Source organism: Diabrotica undecimpunctata, chromosome 4 (assembly GCF_040954645.1).
Source record: "Diabrotica undecimpunctata isolate CICGRU chromosome 4, icDiaUnde3, whole genome shotgun sequence".
NCBI lineage: Eukaryota > Metazoa > Arthropoda > Insecta > Coleoptera > Chrysomelidae > Diabrotica > Diabrotica undecimpunctata.
Genome location: NC_092806.1, coordinates 74,679,490 through 74,707,358, shown reverse-complemented (window position 1 = coordinate 74,707,358; position 27,869 = coordinate 74,679,490). Strand labels below are relative to the sequence as shown.

General features: G+C 31.0%; 1 protein-coding gene across 2 annotated transcripts in view; it reads left to right on the top strand.

Moving 5' to 3' along the window:
- LOC140439684 (uncharacterized) overlaps nt 1-27,869 on the top strand; it is an 81,152-nt gene that overhangs the window by 386 nt on the left and 52,897 nt on the right. The gene's annotated exons all lie outside the window — the stretch shown is intronic.

The following is a 27,869-nucleotide window of genomic DNA, read 5'->3' as shown; positions in this document are numbered from 1 at the left end:
GAACAAGAATTTACTTACATTAATTAACTTTTACCATTTTCCTAATTTAGGACTTTTTATACGAATATAAGTTGCATCTGTATTTTTCCTCCCAGTTACCGATTCTAAGTAATTATATGCTCACTTAATCCTAAAAGACACAATATATATGGTTAGGAAGATCTTATGTTTTATCCATTCTATGGTTTTCTTAATGACTATAGGTAGCAAATAAAGAATTTCTTCTTTTATTTTTACCAATTCCGTAAAATGTTTTCTCAACTTGTTTTGTGTTCTTATGGTATAAAATGGGCGATTCTGATATTATAAATCGTTTTCTCTACCTTTTTTTTGTTAGCAGTTCAAGTTTTCATTTTTATATCTCTATTATGCTGTAGCCAGAAATTAAAAAGACAGTTATGAGGTGGTTTAGCTTCCAGTGATTTATACTACCATTTATGCTTTTAGTTTCTAGGATGGTTTTGAAGTTAGAGTTTATGGCTGTATTGTTAAGTTTGAGTATGGTATCTGTACTCGGTTTCTTGTTGCAACCTAACTTGGTGGTAATTCCTTTTTGACATTTTACTTTAAACGTATCGCAATATTGACTTCTGTCAGTAGTACATACATAATTAATTTATATCCAACTTCTTTATAATTTTAGTCCCGAACTATCTATACCTAACTATTTCTTTACGAAATATACAGAAAATTATCTCTTTAACCAAGATGGCTAAGATTTTCACACTGTTATAAAAAATGAATTATGTAATCATCGTAACTGTATTATTTAGTTCGGATTTTTTACCCAAGTGAATTAAAAAAATATATTTCATTTATTAAGTTTAAGGCGTTTGAATTTTTTACTATTAACTTGATTATCATTTCATATTTTTTTAATAGATTTTTGAGATTTGATTTTAAATAATTTTTACCTAAATTATTGGATTCGATATTTGGCGGTTTAAAACAATAGTAGTTTTGTGTATTTCAATAATTTACAAAATTAGAAGCTGCCTTCAATATCTTCAATTATTTCCTAACAACATCGCGTATTACTATTCCATAATATTTATATTTTTATAGAATTTTTATAAATTAAACAGTATTTGTATAGATATTGTTTTATGGGAATTTTTTCTTGAATTCATTAATTTAGTTTAATATATCTAAATGTATTGTTAAATAATTACATAATATAAAACTTTTTAAGTTTAGTAATAATTATATTAGCAAATGTTTAAGTTTCCAAAATTTAATAATTGTGCATTAATTAAGATCATAAATAAAACTAATCACTTATTTAATTTCTTTTATTAAAACAACTATTTATCCAATTAGACATTAATAATTGTACGTTTAGATTGAAAGTATGAAATGGGTAATATTTTTAATACAACTGCTACGCAGATAATAGTTATCGAGTAACAAACTTTCACTAATAACGCTATCACACGGATATTTCTCGGAGCTATATCATTTACATATTATGGTGTTAGTATTTTGGATAGATGTTGACAAACAAGATATACCTTCCTTCTGATTGCAGTACAAAATCAGAAGTTTGTATCAATTTCTTGTACTAAATCAAGTTTTATACTTTATGAAAAATGTTTGTTGTTACATACGTATGTTAAAAAATATTTAATTTAGTTAATGTAATGTTAATGCAAGTACTTAATTAATATACTTTTTTTGTTTAAAAATTTTTGTCGAACCTTTTCTCAGGTAGCTTCCTCCATGGCTGTGTAGCTCTAGAATGTAGGTTCTTATGACATCATTGCCACAATTAGTCACATTACTCCTGTAGTAATCCTTTCCTCAGGTAGCCGTAGCTTCCTTCGTTGATGTGTGGCAGGGTCACCAGGCTGGAATGCAGGGACTTCCACAATTGGTCGCATCGCTCCTGTAGATTCTTTTACAAGTTAATTTGCCCCTTTTCTAACTTGGCTGCCCGTACTGATGACGACCAATTATCATAAATATGTAGTTACGGTTGCCTTTCATCTTTTATCTATCTATCTATCTATCTATATATCTATCTATATATATATATATATATATATATATATATATATATATATATATATATATATATATACAGTGTGTTCGTAAAGTATGGAATAAATTCGATATTTCCTAAATGAAAAGCCTTTTTAAAAAAATCTAAAACACGCTGATTTTTAAATTTAATGTCCTACATTTTACAATAAAATTTCATTATACAAGGTGATACACAATACAGTGATGACGTCATCGGTTCTTTTTTTAAATGTAACACCCTGTATTTTAGGACATTTTTAGATCGATAAAAATAAGCTGATTTTAAAAAAGTATAATACTCGGATCTAATGGATATAATTTGAAAGATATGCGCTTAGAAAATACATTATTTATTATCAATTGCAAAAAAGTAGCCTACTTCTAGTTTTTGGTAAACTGTAATTATTTTTAGTAACGTTCAATAACAATTAAGTACTACAATAATTGTATTAATTCGTGAATGTTTTGTATTATTGCTTAGAATTAATTTTAAGTAGAAATGAATTTGAGTGTAAAGCAAAGAATTGAAATACTCATGATGATTGGGTATGGAGACAAATCGCGAACTCAGATGGAAGTGTGTAATTTATTTAATGATAAATATCCAGAAATACCCATCACGTAGTCAACAGTAAATAACATTGAAAAGAAATTTCGAGAAACTGGTATGGTTAAAAATGCACGCAAGTAAGGTCGTCCCTCTGTAAATTATGTTACAACATTAGATGTTCTACTTGCTATTGAAGAAGATGCGCACAATTCTATTCGTAAGGTTAGTAGTGATCTCGATGTTTGCAAAACAACGGTACACAAAGTACGTAAAAGTAAGTAAAGTAAGTAAAATGTACAGTTGTACAGGAATTAAACGAGGATGATTCAAATAAAAGAATACAATTTTGCGAAATAATGATGGATAACAGCCACCGAAACCGTCTCTTGGTTCAAAATATTATTTTTTCTGATGAGGCTACATTCAAATTAAATGACGAGGTCAACCGTCAGAATTGTAGTTATTGGGCAAAAGAAAACTCCAACTGGATGCGGGAACATCATACACAAAACCCGCAAAAGGTAAACATATGGGCTTTCATTGTAAGAAATAAAATCATTGGACCCTACTATTTCGAAGGTAATTTAAACGGGCCAGCATACCTTCAGTTTTTAAGTGGGTATCTCGTACCTACTTTAGTTAATTTATTCCCCAGTACAATTAGTCTTGGAGGTTTTGATAAAAGTTTATAGTTTCAACAGGATGGTGCGCCTTCGCATTATGCTTTATTAATTTTCTAAGTGCATATCTTTCAAATTATATCCGTTAGACCCCCAGTATTATACTTTTTTGGAATCATCTTCTTTTTATCGATCTAAAAATGTCCTAAAATATAGGGTGTTACATGTAAAAAAAGAGCCGATGACGTCATCACTGTAATGTGTCTCACCTTGTATAATGAAATTTTATTGTAAAATGTAGAACATTAAATTTAAAAATCGACGTGTTTTAGATTTTTTTAAAAAGGCTTTTCATTTAGGAAATATCGAATTTATTCCATACTTTACGGACACACTGTATATATATAATATATATATATATATATATATATATATAGACGCACAGTCGGTATCTTTTTATATTTGTTCGTATTATTCATATTTAAGTCTTAGCAACATCTCTAAAGATTAGTCATGGTATGTTCACTCAGTTATTAGAACAGCTTTACTTACTTATTTACTTACTTTGCTCACTTAGATTCAGAAATTGGTATCTTAAAGTAGTTGTTGGGTTGTACGCGAAAGTAATAGCAGTTAGGCTTTCATATTTTTTGTTTCCCAAAGTAGATACAATTTGTGACTTTTTTAATGTATATTATGTTGCTTTATTGTTTTTAAATCATACATAGTTATGCTGTGTTTTTGAGTTGTGTCTTGCGTGATCATGTTTTTTGTTTTAACTGACATTTTCATTCTTTCGTATCTTCGCCAGTATAGCCACATCATCTGTAAATCCTAGACTTTCTATATTCTACTTTTTCTCGTGTCTGCTTTTAATATGGATCGCATTTTGTAAGACCTCTACTCACTTTAAATGTTTTTGATCTGTACCCTTTCCAAATTATCTCTTTTCAAAAAGGAAAAGACAGTTAAGATTTTATTTCAAAAATAGCCGTCTCTGAAGAGCCCTATTAGGGTGAAATACGTATAAGCGGATACACAGCCGCACTGTACGCGAAATTAAATCTTAACTGTCTTTTCCTTTTTATTCCGATATACTCTATATGAGTACTAGAAACCAAGTCGCTAAGGATTTTTGCTTAGTTGAGGAGATATGTTGTGGAATGCAATTTTTAGATTCCCCATGTATCTAATAACATCTTTATCAACGTCTGTTTTGCCTTGCAATTCTTAGAAGGCAGAGATTAAAGCAAAAATCTGAATTTGGTTTCGAAAATTTAGTTTACGGATTTTATCTCTTTTCAGTTTCAGTTAGTGTAATAGTTATTAACTTTATTAGTTTATTTGGTATATTTAAGTTACATGATTGATGAATGTAACATATTGTATTTAAATAAAAAAATATTTAAGTATTTCAATGCTTTGTAAATCTCAATTCTATCTATTCGATAATATGCTTGTTTGAAATTTATAAATACGGCATAAAGCGGATGGATATATTCATAGCATGTGATTCGAACATTTGCTAATATTGCCGTTTAAATCTTGCATAATGCTATATAATGCTTCGAGTGAATCTTTATAAGCCATAGTACATTTATCCCAAAAAACAACTGAACTCGTTTGCATCACTTCAACTATTACACTTATTTTTTTAATGTTACATATTGCATTTGGTTGCTATGGACGTCTAATGGCAGCTTTAGTACTAAATGTGCTGTTTGCCCACCATATAACAATTTTCTGAATCAACAACTGTAAGTTGCCTACATTTGGAGCAACTCAACGACTGTAAATTATCATAAATTACGAGAAAAATATATTTCAATTGCGATAAAAATATATATGAAAAATTTTATGGATTTAGTATACTCAATTAGATTTTAATATGTTTTAACATTCTCAGTAGATTTTAAAATTTAAGTTTATTTAGAATTCTTTCATTAAATTTATAATTGTTAAATTGTATTGAATTATTGCATAAACTTATATTTTTAACTTTATTGCAGAGTTAAAGATGTTAAAGAATCGTTTTTTATTGTAAATAACAAAAAATAGTATTGTTCTTAAAAACCCTGAGAAATGTGTAGAAATCTAATTCTTGAGGTACATTGTTATTTTGTTTATCGAATACAAAATTGGAAAAGTTGGAAGTAAATTTCGAGAATGCGAGCATTTGGTTGAATTTTGAAGGACTAAAAGAAAAAAGGTTAAAGAAATGAGGGTGGAAGGTGAAATTTGGATGTTTGATGGGTTATAAAATCCGAGAAGTTTTGTTGCTGAGCTTAGAAGGAAGAACATCGAATCCTGAGAAGTGATTTAGTACCGATAGTTGTGAATGGTGTAAAAGTAAAATTTTCTTTTGTGAGTAAGAGTTTAAGAAAGTGGTAGCAGTTCTAGTCTATGAATGCTAATTGGAAGAAGTTGCAGCAGTTACGTTTTGCAGTATTTGTTGTAAGTACAAATAAGTTATTATTCATCGGGAGACAAATAGTCAAGAAGATTTCTGGCAGCCAAAACAGATAGAAAGGATTTTTAAAATGTTTGATCTAGATTCCGTGTAAGCAGACCAAAGGAAGGAGTTTAGCTAGATAGTTTATGATGAACGGATATCAGGGATATTTCAACATTGAAAGTTAGCCGTGTTTTTTTTAAAATCAATACTACAGAAGCATAAAGTTTGAAATGAAATAAATAATAAAATTAATTTGTTTCTAAGGTTCTCCTTTGTTAATTTTCTGTACAGTAGTGTCTGAACGTTGATATTTCTAAATGATTTGTTTATACATGCAATAATATTTCCAAGCGATTTTAACATTATATTTCATTGTAATAAAAAAATTGAATTTCATTTACTTCCTTCTACTCCATATTTATTATTAAAAACTAGCTAAAGACAAAGGTATTTTTGAACTCAAATAAGAACTCTGAGATATAATGAAAATCTAATTTATAACTGTTACTGCCATAACTATTTGCATATATAATAATACCTGCTATCATATTTTCTTTTTTGTTGCTGACAAACTTGCGCATACTTCTTTAAATCAGTCCTTGTTGACTTTTTCATTTTTTCTTTCTGATAGTATTTAGTGACAGTTTCTTCTGATTGGCTCTGCTAAATGCTTCTTTTGTTAGTTGCCACCTAACCTCTATCTGATCAATAGGTTTTTGAGTATTGATCTCTGCTTTTATCTCTTTCTTATAATTATTTTTACTTTCTTCAGTATTATTATATATATTTTTACATCATATTGTTTTCTCTTAGTTTTGTCTAGCTCCTTATTTCTTATTTGTTCGTGTAATATTCTTATCTTGAATTTTATTAAAAAATAGTCCGAATCACAGACTGCTCCTTTCATGTTTCTTATGCTATGCATTATTTGTTGTTTAAATAACGAGATATTTGTTAAGAAAATACCGTTTCGTTTGAGGAAAACAGTTTCAAAACCATAATTAATTCCATCTTGACAGTAGTACTGAAATCAATAAAATTAATAAAAATATGAAACGGTTAAATATCATCCGGAATGTCATATTAACATACAATTCTGGTTAAGCGTATTAAAAAATATATAATTGGATAATGATTATCTTATTGATAATCTTCAGAGAGAATATTATGTAACTGAAAGTTCATAATGTCAGACGAATGGCAAATAAATTATGAATCACTATGGAGTTATGAAACTGACCTTGAAACTGACTATTAATGGCAATCTGTCGAATTCGATTTATTCCATAGATGTTTTTTTAACGTTTGTTTTGGATTTATAAATATTCAATTATTTTTAAATATAGAATAATAAAAAAAATAATACTCACAAGTTTAGGGGGGTAAATATTACAGGAATTATTTTAAGAAAAATATCTTATACCATCATAAACTATAACTAAATAAAAATATAGTTTAATAGAGGATCTAGCATGATGTCTTTTCTTATAATAAATTATAGTTTGTACTGTTGAAAAACAGTTTTATTATAGATATTATATATATCTAGTATATATATAATATATCTAGTAAATACAGCAAACGGCTGTAAGACATGTTGAAGAGAAAAAATTAAAATAATAATGTCACTCTTCTTAAAACATGACAATTTTCTGACATTTTTCAGATTACTATAGCTTATGTTAATAAAAGTTTTTTAATTATATGTTAAAATTGATTTGTATAAGAAAAACTTCTTGATAAAAAGGCAAAGTATACCTATTTAATAAAACTATGGTTTTAAAGCGAATATACACCTACAAATATTAAAAAGGGTTAAAACAAAAAACCAGGAAAACTTTCAGAGGAATCGACTTAAATAAGAATTTTTTGATTGTTTTAAAAGTAAACTATAATATATTTTACTTTGGTTCACATGTTATGTTTTTCATCATGAGTTCCCGTCGCTCTGCGTGTTCTTTCACTGGAGGATCATTTCGATATTGTTGAAACCTAACTTTATTACATCTCTCTAGTTGGTAGTTTTCTAGCGCAAGTTATACGAGTGGGCGTCAGCGATGTGTCGGTATATTAGTAATTGCGGATTGTTGGTTAAGTATTTTTTGGAACTCTTCCAGCAGAGAATGTTGGTGAAGGAGATGAAAAGGAGGTATATGGCTCAGCAGTGGCAGTCATTCTGTTAGTGTAGGCTTGATCGTATTATGCTGGATATCTATAATTTTTGTTTGAGCACTATTCAGCCATATAGGGGAGCAGTATTCAGCGATGAAGTATTAAAATCCACAAGCTGAGCACTGAAGTTTACCTGCTGATGATCCACATGATGCCCCGCAGAGCTTCTATATGATATTGTTGCGATGTTCTCAAGGTGTTTCCAGTGTTTTATCCAGAATTGTTTAGTGTTCCCTGTTTGCTTACTTTAATTTTGTATTTCCCGTGACTACACGAAAGTTTTTACTATCTAAGTTTTTACTTTGCTAAGAAGTATTTTAAGGATTTTATAAATTAGACCATCTTTCCAGATCGCGTCATATGCAGCCGTTATGTCAATGAATACCACAGAGGTTTTAAACTTTCTTTAGTAACCTGCCTCTATGTAAACAGTAAGAGAGATCGTTTGGTCTATAGTGTTTCTTTGTGTTCTGAATTCTGCTTAATTAATTTATTTCTTGACATAGCTTTGTGCCAATTCTGTTGAGAATTAGTCTTTTGAGGAGCTTATAAGCTGAGCTAAGCGAGACAATGGAGCGGTAACTCCTTGGCTTGTCTGCCGGTTTTCCTGGTTTACGATCTTTGTTATTTTGAAGAGGTTTGGGAAGTTAATTATATTTCACAATATCGAAAAGTTTTATTATAAAAAGTTGTTTTGAATTAAAAACTATGTTTTTATATGCAATTACATCATCCTAAATAAAAAAACAATTTTTTGCAAATTTTTCTCAAATTACTGATACCCATCAATGTTTTTTTTTACCAATATGATAACTCTTTTATTATTAATTTTACGCAAAAATGTTATTCTTCATAAAAAGCTCCGAATAGTCTAAAACCTAAGACGCATCCACCAGATATCAAATTTTATCAACATTATACGATGTATGTCAAAAAATATGAATTTCGCTCAAGAATTTATATTTTATAACCTTTATATTTTCGCATCTTTATATTTTATAATATCGAAAATTATTATTATAAAAAGTTGTTTGGGATTTAAAACTATGTTTTAGTATATAATTACATCCTTACAATTAAAAAAACAAATAATTTGCAAATTTTTGTCAAAATTTGCAAAAAAGATTATCAACTCCTCAATGTTCATTAGATTTTTAATTTTTTTTGTTTTGTGAACAGTTGGGGAAAAATTTGCACCTATGTTTAATGCTATGCAGATCTTTTTATAAAGAATTTTTTTTCGTAAAATTAATAATAAAAGAGTTATCATATTTGTAATAAATAAAAATGATGAGTATCAATACCTTGAGAGAAATAAATGGAGCAGGTTGTTCCAAATCAATGTTTGCTTGTGTTTGATATTAGATTTGACTAGTTGATCCAGGTTTATTTTCAGCAGAAAATATTTTTATGGTCACAATGCTTCAATTAATTGTTTTTGTATACAGTAAAGGCTCGTTTTGTATTAGATTCCATTTTTAGAAAATACGAAAAATATTTTCAAGAGATTTTTTTTCGCTCAACAACAGGTCGCCCAACAAAAAGTTGTCCAAATTTTTTTAAACAATTTTTTTAAACAAATTGTAACAAACAATTTTTTCGACCCGGGCAAACTTTTTTTATACTTTTTTGTATTATTCTGAACAAAATAGATTGACGGTACTAGTTCACTTGTTAGTATAAGATGTTCTTTCTCCATGGTCAGCCACAGATAACCTCCTTCTCAGCTTCCAAATATCAGGTAGACGGTGGAGAATAGATAAACCTGTTTTCCCGTCATATTTGCTACGAAACAATTTTTTTTATTGTATATATATATATATATATATATATATATATATATATATATATATATATATATATATATATATATATATACAGTAGCTGACCCACCGAACTTCGTATCACCTTAAAATTAAATATTGTATAAAATTTCAATAAACTCCTCTTCAGATTCTGTTAAGTAATAGAAACCTCTGGACAATGAAATAAATCAGATCGAAGTGTCAATAGCGACTTTACCATTTCCAACTGCTTCGAAAACACAATTGCACTTTGATCTTCTTAAAAAAACATTTGCATGTTATTTTTTAATTGGAGCGTCTTTAGATGTCACTACAAATTGTTTAATATTATACATGCATTTATTAAATAAGGAACAGTCTAAAAATAGAATCACGGCTCCACCAAAAATGTTTTTGATTGTCACGAATATCTTTCAAAGTTCTATTCAGTCCCTGTAATGACCTCCTGTGGACCAATTTACATTCATCTCGAACAAATAATTTGTATACCAGCCTGTAAAATCTTCGCTTTTGCTCTATTTTTGGCGATGTTGCAATCTGGTGTTTCATTAATTTGTATGTTAAATGGTAATTTCAAGGTAAAATATGATATTCGTTCACCTTCCAATAAAGTTGCAGATATTCTAGATGAAGCGAACGCTAGGGATACTGCGATCTGATCCTTGTCAATAACAATAGAATTAGTAATATTTTTTCTGTCCATTTTCAGCATTGTGGAAGTAAATTCTCCTAGATCCAATGTTCACAGCTTCTATTTAAAGTATCGTGCGCACTCCTTTGTGTTGAAAAGCTTCAGTGTTGAACTTTGATTCCCTTTGGTACTGTTCTTCTCTTTCATAAAGTCAGAAAGGAAATAAATTACATTTATTTACTGTCAAATATTAACGGTGCATCATCAATTTTCTTTGAAAGATTTATTAAGCTACATAACAAAACTATGCCTTGATAATAAACTGAAATTAAATTAAAAAACAAATAGATAAAAGACAGACCAAATAACAGACCAAACAATTGATACAGCCTACTGCGGGACTATTAATGTTCTTCAAATTTAAGATTTGATTTTATTTTATTGTATCCTATTTTATTCTATTTTATTGTATTCTATTTTCTTTATTTCATTCTACTTAATTCCATTTTATTCTAATTTATTTTATTTTGTTTTATTTTATTTTATTTTATATTAATCTATTAAATTCTATTTGATTTTATTTTATATTATTTTATTTTGTTTTTTTTTATTTTTTTCTATTTTGTTCGGATTTATTTTATTTCATTCTATTTTTTTTTATTTTACTGTATTTTATTTTGTTTTATTCTACTTTATTTCATTTGATTAAAATTTATTTTATTTTACTTTGTTTTATTCTATTTGATTTTATTTTATATTATTTTCTTTTATTTTTTTTTTTTCATTTTAATTTTATTTAATATTATTTTATTTTGTTTTATTTTATTTCAACGTATTTTATTCTATTTATTTTATTCTAATATACAACTTATCTATTAACTACTGAACTTAAAATCTACCTAACGATATATAGGTTGTCAATTCTCCCTTTAAGAAAAGATAACATTTCAACGTGTCGTTGGTGATCGTTCAGCACCAGGTGAACAGTAGGGTGGAGCGCTGTTATATGGAGAAAAATAAAATAACGATTTTCACAAACACGGGGTGCGGAATCGATGCTACTGTGGGACAGTATTGGAAAAGTTTATTGTCATTTTTTTATATTTCCACTCTGACATCTGCCCCAACGTGATCTAAAATGTTGAAAGTTATAAAAAAAAAATATATTTTTTCATGCCCGGGGTGCGGTATAAATCCGGTCCTAGGATATGAAAGGAAAACTTCATTAACACTTCTTGCTATCTCCATCAGAATAACTGCCCCGGTGCTACTGAAATCGATCTATTTTGAATTTCGGGCCAGCCCCTTACCTAACGGAGATACCAACCAGTTATTACCTGTCACAGAAGTCGACCTTTACTCTCCCACCCTATTTCAATTCTAAGTAGGTAGTAGGTACATCTTTTGTATTCATATTTTGTGTGAATTTAGTTACTATAATTAGATTACAACTATGGCATTACTCCGGAGTGAAGTAACTTGTCCAATATTTGCTTCTGGTAGTGAGCTCCTTAAAAATGTGTTACCTACGTATAAAGATATGATGAAGCTGTTTATATTCGTATCTCAAAGCTATAAAGAACAGTATAACAACTGTGTGCGGAAAATCAGTGAAATTGTGACGGAAAGAGTAGAGGAGATGTGGCGCAGAGCTTCAATACCCATCCTAGAACACAAAACAATATTAGCCAGAGTTATACCTTACCACGATAAGTATAGAACATTATTGAAACCATATAAAGGCAGGAAGGACGAAGTTGGTTACAAAGAGAAGCTGTTTAAGTTTGGCGAGGATAGCAAGAAATTATTTGATATTGCTACTTGCAAATGTTTAGAGTTCACAGATTGCAGCTGTCCTAGAAACCGAAAAATTCCAACACCAGAACGAAATTTCTTAATCGACCAACGAACTGACCGGAAAATGATTATTGGTAGTTTAGATCGTGAAGCGACAAAAAAATGAGGTGAATTTATATAGATTACACCGACAAAAGCAACGTGAAGAACAAAGAGCCTTGCAAATAGATGTGGAAACCATTTCTAGTACTTCCTAATTACCTACAACTTCAAAGATACGACTGAATGTTCAACAGTCAGATACATTAAAGAAAAACGGTGACATTGAGGACTTCCAATCGCAATCAATTATTTCCACTTCTTCACTCACTATGACTGATTGGAAATGTGATGACTCACATTTCCAATTGTTGCCAGAACATTAGATCGTTATGGGGTTTCAGATCATGCTGGAGCTGCAATCAGTTCTGCAGCTTTCCAAGACATTGGTCTCATTACTGAAAACAATTCATCACGGCTTATAGACAGAAGTAGAGTTCGACGAGCTCGTTCTAAAGCTAGGGCTACATCGACAGGTGAACCTACAATTTTTGGTGCTATCATCGGATTATTTTACGATGGTAGAAAAGGTAAAACGTTAATACACGAGATGGTCGTAGAAGAGTGATTCAGAAGGAGCATATTACCATATTGAAAGAACCGGACTCTGAATACCTAGGCCATATTGCTTTGAAAACTGGTGACGCCAAAACGATTTGCAACTCTATTCTTGCATTCCTTTCCTCCAAGTCCATCACATCGATGCAAATCAAATAATGGCTATTGGTTGTGATGGGACTGCCATGAACACAGGAATCAAAGGTGGCGTTATTCGTTTATTGGAAATCAAGTTTCAACGTCCCCTTCAATGGCTCGTATGCCAACTACACGCTAATGAACTGCCATTGCGTCACCTTTTTCAACATTTAGATGGTACTACAAGTGGACCAAAAGGTTTTACAGGTCCCATTGGCAAGGCAGTTACTAACTGTGAAGTGTTACCAGTTGTTCCGTTTGATGCAATTAAATGTGCGTTACCCGATATTACCAAATCGACACAAGAGTTAAGCACCGATCAACTGTATCTACTACAAATATGTCAATATATCAATAGTGGACGTGGTGATGAAAACTTTACGAAAAAAAAATCCTGGTAAACTAGTTCACTCTAGATGGTTGACAATAGCGAACCGGATATTGAGATTATATGTCTCAAGTGAAACTCCGTCAGAAAACCTAATTATACTAAGCACATTTATTTTAACGGTCTATGCTCCTATGTGATTCAGGATCAAGACTGAGCCAATGTGTATTTTTGGTGCCAAACATTTATATGATACGATAAAACTGTCACGCTATTTGCCAAACCATTTGAAGAATATTATTGACCCAGTCATACAGTGAAATGCATTCTTTGGACATTCAGAGAATTTACTACTGGGAATGTTAGCCGACAATAGACAGTACGTCAGAGAACTTGCACTCCGCAGAATATTGAAGATCAGAGAGGCATCAAACATCGGAGCCTTGCGTATTTTCCAAGTACCTACTTTAAATATCGATGCTCATAATTATATCGAATGATAGATTGGAAAACCAAGACAGAACCTCCACTAACGAAGAGTATCAGTACCGAAATAATATCTCAGGCCATCATAGAGCCACAGCTTGTCGAAAATGAAATCCTGAAGAATATTAGAAAAATTCCGTGTCACACACAATCCACTGAAAGGTGTGTCAAATTAGTTACAGAAGCAAGTGCTGCCGTCTGTGGACCACAGAGGAGAGATGGATTTATTAGGAATAAGCTGAAATCATGCCTTTTGATGCCTAAATTTGACGGTAAGAAAGACTATCATTTATAATGATTTTTTATGTTATTCTTGAATTTGTAAGCATATTTTTTTTTTATTTTGTATTAACTATTTTTTCTTTTTTTCTTCGTATTATTTATAATCCTAATAGCTCAAATAAATGAATAAAACATATTATCGTTGACTCTGTCGAATTAAAAAAATTTTTACTAAATTCCAAAATTTCAATCACCTTGGGGCACTTTTCAGACTGAAAATACGAAAAAATGTCATTTAAGGTTTTCATTCAAAAATGAAAGACGCATCAATTCCGCACCCCGCAAAAATGAAATTCGAAAAAATAAATTTGAGCTCCACCCTAGTGAACAGCTAAATTAACTAAAGGGATATGTCGTTTGTGTATAAAAATAAGAGATTCTCCAAACCGCCTCACCGACATATATCTTTCTATCTGATATTTGAAACTTCATCGTTATTATTTGAAGCCGCAATACCAAATTCTTACAGCAATGTCGTTATGTCAATCTACCAATACTGACATTAGAGAATTATTGAAACCGTAAAAAGACAGCCGCCTTTATTACAGGATCCTTCTTGGATCCAGGAATTTTGTTTTATTAGTGTCCACAAATGAGTCGCTCAGAAGCAGAGTGGCCCAACTGATTTTTTTGTATAATTCAGGTAGGTAGTACAATAGGTGGCATTTTATCATATCTTTCATTTCAGAGTGGCTCAACTAACATTTCGTTGTATACCAAGAGATGGCGCGACTTGTACAGTTAGGCTACGTAAACATTTCACATGATCTAGTTATGGAAACGTGGCCCAAGTGACAGTTGGGCCAGTGTGCAGTATGATATTTTAGACATTGTCACTCTTGCCTTGTGTGTTTGTATCAGTCTTGTCTAGCGTTAATTCGTTCTTTAAAGGACTATCAGCCTTTTATACGGTTTATGTTTGTGCAATCTTGAGCAACGGTGAGTAAATTATTGTATTTTAGTATAAATTAATCGTGATTGTAAATATCTCGGCTCAAAATTTAAATTAGTATTCTAAATTTTTTAAGATTATAACCTTAAAATTATAACCTTAAAATTATAACCTTAAAATGAAGAAAGCAGGCTAGTTTTCTACTTAGACATATTTTTATAACATCTGTGGTATGTTTATGGTTTTCTAAGCGATGTTGCCAAAAGTATAGGTTAATCTTTAACTTAAAGACATTTGTAAAGGATTTTATTCAAAAGTTTTTTTTAAGACATTAGATCACTTGAATTAATAATTAGTAGAGAATATTTTTGTTATAGTTTGGAAATGCCGTTGTCGGATACATCCAGTACTCGTGAACCCAGTGAATTTGAAACAGATTCTGGCTCTGACTTCCATCCACCTTCTGATGCTTCTGAGTCTTCTACAACTAGGGAAAGCTTCACAGAAGATGGACTTGTGAAACCTGGATCAAGTAGGGGTAAAAAACGTAAGAAAAATAATTCAGTTTGGAAAAGATCTAAGTCTAAGTTGGAAAGAAATTCAGGAAAATCATATTTGAATTCTCGTGGCAGAATTTTGTCTAAGAAACAATTTTACATTACCGAAAGAATCAGGTGATATGGTAACTGTTTGTAAATCATTTTTCAAAAAAGCTCTACAAGTTTCAGATGGAAGGCTCACCAGAGCTTTAATAAACAAATCAATAGGTGGCGAATTAATCAATCCGCCACTAGATAAAAGAGGCAAGCACCCCCCTAAGAATAAGACAAGGGAAACCGATATTCAAAATATAAAAGATTTCATTAACAAATTTGCCAAATATACATCACACTATAGCCGCAACAGAAATCCTAATCGAGAGTATCTGTCACCTGATTTAAATATCTCAAAACTTTATGATTTGTATGTGCAAGGTGAAGAACCAGAAGTGAAGGTATCCAAATTCATCTTTTCGAAAATATTTAATGAAGATTTTAATCTTCATTTCCGTTATTCTCTCACTGACACTTGCAAACGATGTGACGCTTATAACATGAAAATAAAAAGCTGTGTAGGTGTAGAAAAAAGCAGAATGGAAACAGAGAAAGAGTTACACCTGCGGAAGGCAGAAGCAGCCAAGAATAAAGATACCACAACAGTAATTACATTTGATTTGATGAAAACTTTAGCTACTCCTAGTATTTCTACGGCTGTGGCTTATTACAAGAGACAGTTGTGGACGTATTGTTTTGGCATCCACAATCTAACGACAGGACAGATACACATGTATGTATGGCATGAAGGCATAGCCTCACGTGGCCTACAAGAAATTAGTTCTTGCATTTTACACTACGTAAAAACATATGTTAACACACCAGTTTTGATCTTGTACAGCGACCAATGCGGAGGTCAGAATCGAAATATTAAACTGGCATCTATTTGTACATACATGAGTGTCTCCAATACTTTCAGTCCCACAGTCATACATCACAAGTTTCTAGTTTCCGGTCACTCCTATTTGCCATGTGACAGAGACTTTGGAGTGATCGAAAAACAAAAACGATATTTTAAAGACATTTTTTTGCCAGACGATTGGGTGAAAGTTATTTCCAGTTCCAAAAAGAAGAACAAATTTCAGGTATTTAAAATGACCTCTGAAAATTTTAAGTGTACCTACTGAAAAACTAGAGAAGTTACTTACAAACCGAAAAAAAGGAGACCAAGATATAAAAGTAGAATGGGTTAAAATACAGTGGCTAATGTTCAAATTAGAAGAGCCATTCAAAATTTATTTTAAGTATTCTAATAACGAGAGTGTATTATTTAAAAATAAAGAACAGACGTCTCTCAGATAAAAAGAGAAGACTTCTACTTGGATATCCTCTATCCTGCTGGTAGACCCATAGAGCAACTAAAGTATAAAGACCTTCAGAGTCTTCTTCCTTACATTCCGCCGGTCTATCATGAATTTTACATAAATCTGAAGACAAACGTGGAGGCAGTAGATAATGATATTGGATCGGAAACAGATGAATAGGTGGCCCAAGTGAAAGTATTATGTTTTTCCGTAAAAGCTTAATATTTGACATAGTGGCCCAACTGACTTTTTTTTTGTAGAAAAAAAGATTTTTTTTTGTTAATTTTTTGCGCATTCGACTCATATAATGTATTAGATTCCAGAAATGTTTGTGTAAGTGAATAAAATAATACTGGTTAATAAAAAAAACTGGTTTCATTTTTAGCTCAATTCTTTATTTGCCGATATCTCAAAACATCAATTTTACACTTAGGCCACTCTGCTTCTGAGCGACTCAAATGATCCCTCGTAATTGAATATATAAACTGATTTGAGTTTAATTTAACCACTGAATAATCTAGGGGACAAAAACAAAATGCGAGATTACAGAAAAATTTCAAATAATTTATTTTAAATATTATTTTTGAAAAGTATTCTGAAAAGTTATTAACAAGTGTCCCGAATATAAAATAATTTTTTTAGAATTATTGCAATAGCTCTTTAGAAAATTAAAAGAGAACTCCATAAGTCAAAATATGGTAACAAAAATAAATAAAAAACTAATTTGTTGCCCCTCAACTTCCAACAAAGTAGTCTTTAGGATAAGTTAATATAGTGCAAGTATAACCTCCACGATTGCTACTATATATATATATATATCATCATCATCATCATCACTGGCTCGACAACCCTTTTTGGGTCCGATCTGTTCCGTGCTTTTTTTCTCCAGTTTTTTATTTTTAAGGTTGTTATATCATTTTCTATTTGTTCTAAGTATCTCAGTTTCGGTCTTCCTCTTGTTATTTTTCCTACTGGCATCTGTTTGAATATTTTGTTTGGTATTTCGCCTTCTTCCATTCTTTCTACATGTCCTATCCAACGCAGCCGTCCTATTTTGATGAATGTTATAGTATCCGGATCCTGGTATATTTTGTATAGTTCAGAGTTGTATCGTCTTCGCCATATTCCGTTTTCTTTTGTGCCCTTATATATGTGTCACAAGATTTTTCTTTCGAAGGTGGCTAACAACGTTTCCTCTCTTTTAGTAAGTGTCCAGGTTTCTGAGCCATATGTGAGTACCGGTCTTATTAGGGTTTTATATATTTGGCATTTTGTCTTTCTTGCGACGTTATCTGATCTTAGGTGTCTAATTAAGCCATGGTAACATTTATTTGCAATAAATATTCGCCTCTTCACTTCCTCCGTAACGTTATTATCAGACGTGACTAGGGATCCCAAGTATATAAAGTTTTTAATGAATTATATATATATATATATATATATATATATATATATATATATATATATTCAGGGATTTTACAATATTCACTGCCTTCCCTCGCTCAACCGTTTCCATCTCTCTCTGTTGTCCCATTCTCCATCCTTTAGGCCTCTCTTACTCATGGCGTCGTCTACTTCGTTCTTCCAGGATTTTCGGGGTCGTCTTCTTTTCCTCCTTCCTATGGGGCTCCATTCGGTTATTCTCTTTATCTATCTGCTGTCGCTAGTTCTTCTTACATGTCCATGCTACTTTAGTCTTTTTTGTTCTATATATGTTAGTATGTATGTTTCTATTGATGTTCTTTGCTTTATTTCGTCATTACTTTTCCTATCCATTCTTGTTACTCTGCAGCATCTTCGCAGGCATTGCATCTCTGTTGCTACTATCTTACTGCTGTTTTTCTTGTTTATAATCCAATTTTCAGCCCCATAAATACTTTGCACTAATGTTTTATAAATCTGTGTTTTTGTCTTCATATTTAGGTGTCTATCCCATAATACTGAGTTAAGTTGTTCGATTGCTTTTTTTGTTTTTGTTGCCTTTTTCGTAATTATAAACCCCAAGTATTTGAATTTATCCTTTCCTTTGTGTTTGTTACGTTGTCATCAATCGGTAGATCTTCTATGTCTTCTTCACTTGTAGATAGGTACTCTGTTTTTGCGAGGTTAATATCTAGGCCAGCCTTGGTATATTCTTCTTTTAGTTTCTTCATCACGTAGCTGAGGTCGTCTTGGTCTTGTGTAATCACTACTTGATCGTCTGCAAAGCTTAACGTATATAGGCATTCATTCCGTACCGGTACTCCCATGCCTTCACATTTTCTTTTCCATTTAGTCAAGATTTTCTCTAAGTATATTTTGAATATGGTTGGAGATGTGGAACAACCCTGCAGGAGCCCTTTTGTTGTGGTGAAGTCTTCTATGATTCTTGTTCCCATTTTTATGGACACTTTTATCACTTGCTCTATCTTTTATCGCAGTATCTTCTCATATAATCTTCCCATTGATGACATTACGCTTATTCCTCTGTAGTTTTCGCATCGTTTTCTATCTCCTTTCTTAAATATAGATGTTATATATGCTTCCGTCCATTCCTTTGGGAGCTGTTCTCCATTTATGGCTTTCTAAAATATCTTTGTATAGTTCGCTGTAGAATTTAGTTACGAGTTGTATTATTATTTCATTTCTGTCTGTAATTCTGGTGTTTTCGTTTGTTATAGCAACGATTTGCTTCTTCCTTCCTTCTTCTTTATTTTTGAGGGCCTCCGATTTCTTTGGCACTGTCAAGGATGATTTTCGTTAATTGAGAGCTGTCGATTTGGTGATGCATTCTTTCATCAATTGTCCTTTGGTAGTGATCTGAGTTTTCTTTTAGATTGTTAATATTTATACCAGTTACTCTTGGTTTTGTGATTAATTTTATTCTTTTTAGTTTCAGATCTAGAACAATTTTTGCTCTGATTAGTCTATAGTCGCTGCCTGTTTGAAATTTATTTATTACACTGACATCTTTTATTGTAGCAATCTTGTTGGTTGAAATCAAGTCAACTTCGTTCTTAGTGATTACATTTGGTGTTACTCAAGTCCATTTTCTGTTCGATTTTTTCTTAAAGAATATTATATATATATATATATATATATATATATATATATATATATATATATATATATATATATATATACATATATATATATATATATATATATATATATATATATACATCAAAATAATCTAGGAGACACCTATATTCCTAGCTTTAAATCAATGTTAGCTGCAAATACAAAAATAAATTTATGTTTTTAATCTTTTTTATAGCCATTCTTCTCAGTATTACCGTCCAAGTTGGTACATTTAAAAATTTGAAAAGACAACAAAAAAGAGTAAAAACATAAATTTATTTGTGTATTTGCAGCTAATATTGATTTAAAGCTAGGATATATGCTTTAGTCCATTCCTTTTAGGATATCGACGTCCCCTAGATTGTTTTGATATTATAATATATATATATATATATATATATACATATATATATATATATATATATATATATATTATATATATATATATATTATATATATATATATATATATATATATATATATATATATATATATATATATATATATATATATATTAATGTGATATTAACAGTCAGAGGTGCGCCAAGCAATTAATTAGCTAATTAAACTTATTTAAATGATGCAAATATGATTTTATCACACTATTTAATTCTCTTATCTCAGGGTTATATTCGTGCTTCAATATCTATGCTTTACATATGATAGGTAAGGTCTAAGGAATACCGGAATAACAAACATATATGATACAAAATAATATATTGAAATAAAATTCACACTCAAATATCTTCAACAAAAAATATCTCATATAATGATTATCAAAATTTTGTTCTACGTACGTGAACCTTCAAAAATTAATGTTATATACTATATAAATTAAAATTGCAAATCAAAATTGTTGTTCTATATCTCCTGATAAATATTTCTATCTTTTCTGAAGCATTAAAAAAAACTTTGTTGATAAAGAAAAACTGACCAATGGTAAAAAAAAAACTATCTCTCTGATGATGAGTTGTCCAAATCCTTGTTTCTTGTAGCCTACACTATCTATTCTTAGCAGTTCCCTAGGTAATCAGCAATCTTACAACAAATTATTGCGAGCCTCTCGTGTTCAATGATCTCCTTCAGATGCACATATCGTTCAAAAAGATGCTAGCCTCTTCTCCTCTCGATAAACTGAATCTCTCATTCCGGCCTGAACAGTGACTCTTGGAATATATAAGTAGAAAAGTATAACTTACAATATTTTTCTGGATCAGCTTCCGTCAGATACACTAACTCCAAGAAAACTCACAAACATTCACTTCTAATGTTTACTATCACTTGGGAACCACCAGAGAACAACGATCTTTTTTCCCTCAAAAATCTAGCTAAACGCTAATTCCTAGATAGTTCGTCATATTTATCCCCATCTACGATTTAGATAACAAACAACAATTTTACCTACAATTATAACTTTCCTAAAAACTATTAACATGCTAATCGTTTCTACAAATTCTTAAAAACTAACGGAGAATTATACATTTTAAATATTTCGATTCTATTGTCTTATTCACCGTATCGGCGTACAAGTCTATTTGGAAAATCTACTAGCATTGTTCCATTATTTCACTACGTTCACTCAAATATATTTTACAAAGAAAATAATTTATGCATATCTTTAAATTTTGTTTACTACAGGTAATCCAAAGATAATGGACTTTCATTTCTTCGAAATATCTTTTATAGTTTATCAGTTGAAATATTTTGAATTATTATATTTTATACTTTGAAATATATTAAGAGCAAACCAATATTATTTTCAATTTTACATAGCATAACAATATTTATATATATATATATATATATATATATATATATATATATATATATATATATATATATATATGTATATATATTGTAAATTAAATGCATCCATTGTTACATCTAAATAGTTCAATACAATTTTTATTACTTATTTCGAAACGAAAGAATTAAGTAGTCATTGATCTTTGCCAAGAAATAAGTTATGCGTAACATCTGTTTATTTAACAAAATGTTACTTGAAACTCACCGACATATAACCGAACAAACGGAGTCATGAAAGTAGTGTCTTTTATAATTAACAATTAAAATAAATCAAACCTGTTCTAGTACGTACAAATGAAAGCGAGAAAAATTTAACGGTGAGAATAACATTAAAAAATGAGAATAATGGTTTTGCACAAGTGAGCTAATTTCTTTAAAATGGGTAACTAAAATTAAAAAGTCTATTAAATACCTTATCCGAATTGTTGATTGCCTTTTTTATTATAAGATGCATTTTATGGTTTTTGTTTTAATATGGGTTTTATTACTATTTTTTTCCCACCTATATCTATTTCAAAAATATTAATTTTTTATCAGATAAAATATCCCATTACACTTAAATAGATATTTGTTTCCTATTACTTTTTCTGTTATTTTTCTCAGTTTTTTATATTATCATCAAGTTCTTCATGCAATATTTATATACTTATCTTTTATTTGCTTATACTTACCAACATAGACATAGTAATAATCGTGATCAAAATTTATATTAGATTAATTCGTTTAGCAATTATAATTGAAATCACAGAAAAGAGCTTAAAATACGTGATTGTGCGACAGACGTGGTTACCTCATTCGGTTTTTAAGACATAAAAACAGATAGTAAATGTTAAAATAAACTTGATTGAAAAATAAATAACACACATACTTATTTATTGTTATGTGTTAGTTTCGGATCTCCTTAAGGTCCTGCTAACTCAGCTGGTTGTGATCATTCATTACCTAGCTTCTAGTGGGACAAGAATGGACTAGGAACAAACAAACAAAAACCGCGATGGAGCTGACAATAAAGAGCGGAGAAAAAGGTTTAATTACCTATTGAAGTGAGACCCCCTCCAAGGAGCGAGTGAGACCTTTACGTACTATTAACTGTGAACACGTATTTCACAATTACCTACCTACATTCCAGAGACCTGAACTATTACTACTGAATTAGTGCTCAGAATTATACAAAGACACTTCGAAAGTTGCATTAGTCTTAGAACATAAGAAATATGCAATAAGAGAGGCAGAACCAATTAATTTACGAGCTGAAGTAAAGAAGTTTCGCAACCAACTATTAAACAAAAAATACCAGGGATCGATGGCATATCAGCGTAGACTCTAAAGCAGTGGAAGTGGGCAAGATTGGCGTAGATGTAATACTGGATATGTGCAACATGATATGGATCACAGGTTAATGACCTGATGAGTGGTGCGAATCAACCTTTATCCCTATTCATAAAAAGAATCACTAACCGTATGTAGTAATTACAGAACCATTGTCCTTATTTTCCATGCAAGCAAAATCACCTTTATTATACAACATACATATATTCTGAACATATAATAAGAAAAGTACTAGCAAAATGGGATAGAGGAATCACCATAGAAGGCAGAAAAATCAGTAACCTGCAATAAATACACTTATATAAGCAGCGAATGTAGTTGAAATGATTACCAGCACCGAACAATTATTTTCGATAAGCAAAAAATTCAAACTTCAGATCAACACCAGAAAACAAAAATAATTATCGTAGACAGAGCAAATAATAATCTACCACACATACACTAAGTAGCGAATTTCGAACTGATAGACAGATACTTAGGCTCCCTGGTAAACAACAATGGCGAATGCTCCTCAGAAATCAAGCGTAGACCAGCAATAGTCCGAACCGCAACAGCTAAATTAATTAAAATATAGAAAGACGGAAAAATAACAAGGAATACTAAGCTAAGATTGGTCAATGCCCTTATTGTTCCTATTGCCACAACCCAGCTGAAACATGGACTTTTAAAAAAATCGATAGGAGTAAGATCGAAGCCTTCGAAATGTGGGTCTATAGAAGAATTCTACGTGTGTCCTAGACAGAACGTAGAACCATTCTGTTAGTTCTAGAAGAGCTTCATATAAAATTCTTTTCTTCTTCTTGTGCCACTCCTATCGGAGATTGGAAATCATCAAGACTATCCTGACCTTGTTTACAACTGACCTAAAGAGTTCATTAGTGGTACAGCCAAACCACTTTCTCAAATTACGCAACCATGACATTCTTCTACGGCCTGGATTTTTAAAAAATTAACCGAGCATACCTAAATTACTTCGATAACATTGCTAGAAGAACGGGGGTCATAAAACTATTAGTAGTAAAAGGAAAGGTAGAAGGCCGAAGACCAAGAGAAAGATCTCCAACACGATGGGCAGACCAAATGAAGACTCTGGTGGGAAAAACCCTACATGAAGCCGTAAGTATGGCACAGGATCGCAGCCAATGGAGATAGCAAGCTAACAATATTTAAAGTGTCATCACGTTCTGACAAGGGCTCAAGAAAGGAGGAGGAGGAGAATCTGAATTCGGATTATGCATCGATATTAACAAAATGTTTCATTATGTACTTATAAATCTAAAACATATTCTCACAATTTACAAAAAAAAAGATTGTGGAGAGATTTTCCAGATTAAGCTCTAAAGACGTATAAGCCCAAAACGGTTACATTTTGTTCAACATTGGCATAATTCCCCGAAATTCGATATCTTGAAATATAGAAGAGAAAGAAATTAAATATCTGAAATGTCTAAAATCATTAAAAAAAATTATGTGGCCATATTTACTTAGATTTAGCCACAATTGCACAAGAAAGTTATGTAACCTTCCAAAGAAAATTGATTAATTAGACTTGATTGAGTTATCACAGGTGCCTGAATGCATAATTAGAATATTTTAACCAGAGTAATTCACAAAAGAGTTAAGCAAATTACAAAATAATTACAATTAAACTCCTTTCTAGATAATAACAATGATATTTTAAGAGTCGATGGCAGATTAAATAACTTGTTATTTTCATTTGAAGAAAAACATTCAATAGTACTTACATAATCATAATCTTAAATATTAGTAAGTTACACCTATCTAAAATTGTTACATCCAGAGCCCCAACATACATGCAACAAATTTAAACTATTTATTTATTTGTTGTGCTATACAAAAAACTCATTCAAAAAGACTTACTACTTTTAGTAAGAGATTAAGAGTGAAATGTAAATACTTAAACCAAATTTACATGAATAAAATAAATATCTATGCAAATATTAAATACACGAAGAAATCGCACATAAATATAGGTAATGTACCTATTTGCACTGGATCCAAAGCTATGTAGTTAACTTTTTCACATACAATTGTTTCAACAATAAACAAAATACATATCGTGACCAAATTGGTAAAGTAGCGAATGTGCATATTCGCTACTTTTCAGGAGAGCTAAAAAACACTTTAGGCTTCGACTAAAAATCTGTTTGTAATGTTACTTGTCTTTACACACCTGATCTAAAAACCTTAAAAAAATGCCTAAAAAAGGTTAATAAAGAAAATAGGCTAAGTAACCATATTTACTGAAAAAGTCACATTCGTTAGTTTACCTAAGTGACTATTGTTAGAATGTTAGGCTATAAAAAATAGCGAATTTGCATTTGTGTTAAAGGAGAATGTACTTATGTATCACCTATTGATTAATTTTCTCATGGGTTGGGTAAACACAATAGAGAACTGTAAGATTGAACAAAATTTAATGAAACGCTAAACTATTTTATAATTTTGCTTTAAAATTTAAAAGAATATTGGATTAGTTCTTATAATTTGCCCTCAGATTCTTCAGAGGCATCTTGCTCTGGAAGGGCATCTCGTACACTGTCCTCAGAGGGGATATTGTAGAAATCATGGTAAACACGTGGTATTTAAAGATCCTTACAAAGCTTTTGAAGGTTTTTTAGTTTTTTGGTAACAATTGGGAACCTCGATTTGTAAGGTTTTATTGGAGAATTATTAAAATAAGGTCTTCCCCGTCTGTTTTTCATCCCTTTTGCAATTTACTTCACAAAAGGTGCGTCATCTGAGTAATCCGTCCTCACGAATACAGCATCTGGATAAGCTGACAGGTACTTAAATCAAATGGCTTTTTTGAAGGGTAAGTGGTTATATTTTTTATTGCCACTGCACTCTTTATCCTTAAGAGCAATCTTATCAGTACAGAAATCAATGAAGTCATAATGGCACAAAGGCATTCCTTGAAATTGTGTTGGCTTACTTCTAGCAGTGCGAATTATTTGGCACCACTCCTCCGGAGTACAAATTGGGACATTTTTACTTTGGTGATCTATTTTGGCATGAATGGAGTCACACTCATTTAACTATGACCAGGTTCAAAAAACCTGTGATCAATTTGTTCGATCGAGGGGTGCTCCTTAATAACATTCATACACATGGTAGTGAATTTGGAATTTTTTTGCTGCCCTCCGCAGCTTTTCTACATTATTCTGACAAATTCTGTATTGGTTTGCCCCATCAAATAAGTAAAAATTCATGTCGATATCTCTAAACTGCTCCGGTTTACTTCTGTTTCTTCCCAGACACAACAGGTAACACTGGCATCTTTAAGATTCCAAATGATAAGGTTGTATACAGCCAACTTTCTGACGTAGTAGAATGGTCCACTAGTTACTTTTGGTGTGTTCAGAACGGCTTGGAAATCTCATTGTATTTCCAAAACACTTTCTTGGTCCTTTGTATCCTCTTTGTCTTGATCTTTAATTTTTCGTGCTGCTTCCTTGCATTTAATATGCTCAATATAGAGAGTATCATCATAGTTTGTATCTGCTTTTTGTTCTTCATGAGCAATACATTAACGATGATCTTTAGCAGGTTTGTGAAATTTCAGTTTGTACTCACGAAAAATTCGTCTGTACTTTTCTAAAGATACTGGATTTTTGTTTTCTTCAATGCACTGTTTTATACAAGTTTTGCATAATTGTTACATTTAAGTCACTGGCTAAATATTGGTATTCTGATTTATACCTTGCATGGTGTGATTCCATTCTTGGGAACGATAAAATGTGATCTCATATGATTTTTTCATTTATACGGATTACTTTATTTGGTGGATCTTTTTTCCCTCGTAGGTCAGATAGGAGAATTCCACTGAGTTAACCTTTTTAAGAGCTCCTCTTATAAGTGACTGAAATATTTAAAGTACCGAGAAAAAATTCTCTATACACATCAACTCTGCCATTTTTAGTGGAAAAAGTATATTTTTTGGTGTAAGCTCTTCGTGACTCCACTGCTTTTGTCACTTTTCTTGATTTTGGTTAAACAGTAACGTGTTTTAATAGAAACTGCCGTTGTTCTAATAGGGATGGCAATCCATTTATGGAAACCATTATAGATTTTTTCTCTCTCGGGCTCAGGTACATTAGTTAAACATTTATGTTGGACTCGGCCAGAGCATCTTGGTTGTTTTAGGGGCCTTGCATTAATTAATTTTCCTTTTACCATTCCATTTCCATTTATAGTAGGCCTATCACTGGTAACATTATCATTGGTAGATAATTGTTGAGAATTCTCATCTGATTCGAGATTTGTGGTAGATAAAAGATTGGTTGAATGATCAGTTGGTTCAAAAATCCAATTAGTTAAGCTGACGAATATGCCACTTTCGTTATTTTGACGATCTGTAATGGTTGTAATACACTTTGGTTAAAGTGCGAATGTAGCATATTCTCTTGTTTACCTATCGAATATTCATATTCGACTGTTTAGCGTTGTGAGTATTGAAGTAGAAGTTAAACTAAAAATAGCTAACAATGACGTAAATACTGGACCTGTACCTTCGCTGGTTTACTGGAATATACATCTTGACAAGCCACAGCTGTTTAGTGTATTAGCCCAGATTCGTCAATTTGCACATTCGCTACTTTACCAGTTTGGTCACGAAAATATTAAAAATAAGTTTTTTTCCTTATCTTTTTCTGGCGCGTCTTTAAATGTTAAATAAACAATATTTTGGAACCTTTCCTTATCATAAGCACTTAATATAAATCTTCCATTTAAGCACCCATTTATTGTCTTACGTTACATCACCAAGAGAGTTAGATACCCTTTGTAATCTCCAATCCATCGTCTTCCTGAAATTTTACTTTCAATAGTGAGTCAGAATAATAGGTATGTATTTAATTTCTGTGATTATAAGACCAACGTATCCTGTTTTTCATCTTTATACTATTTTTAGCACAACTGT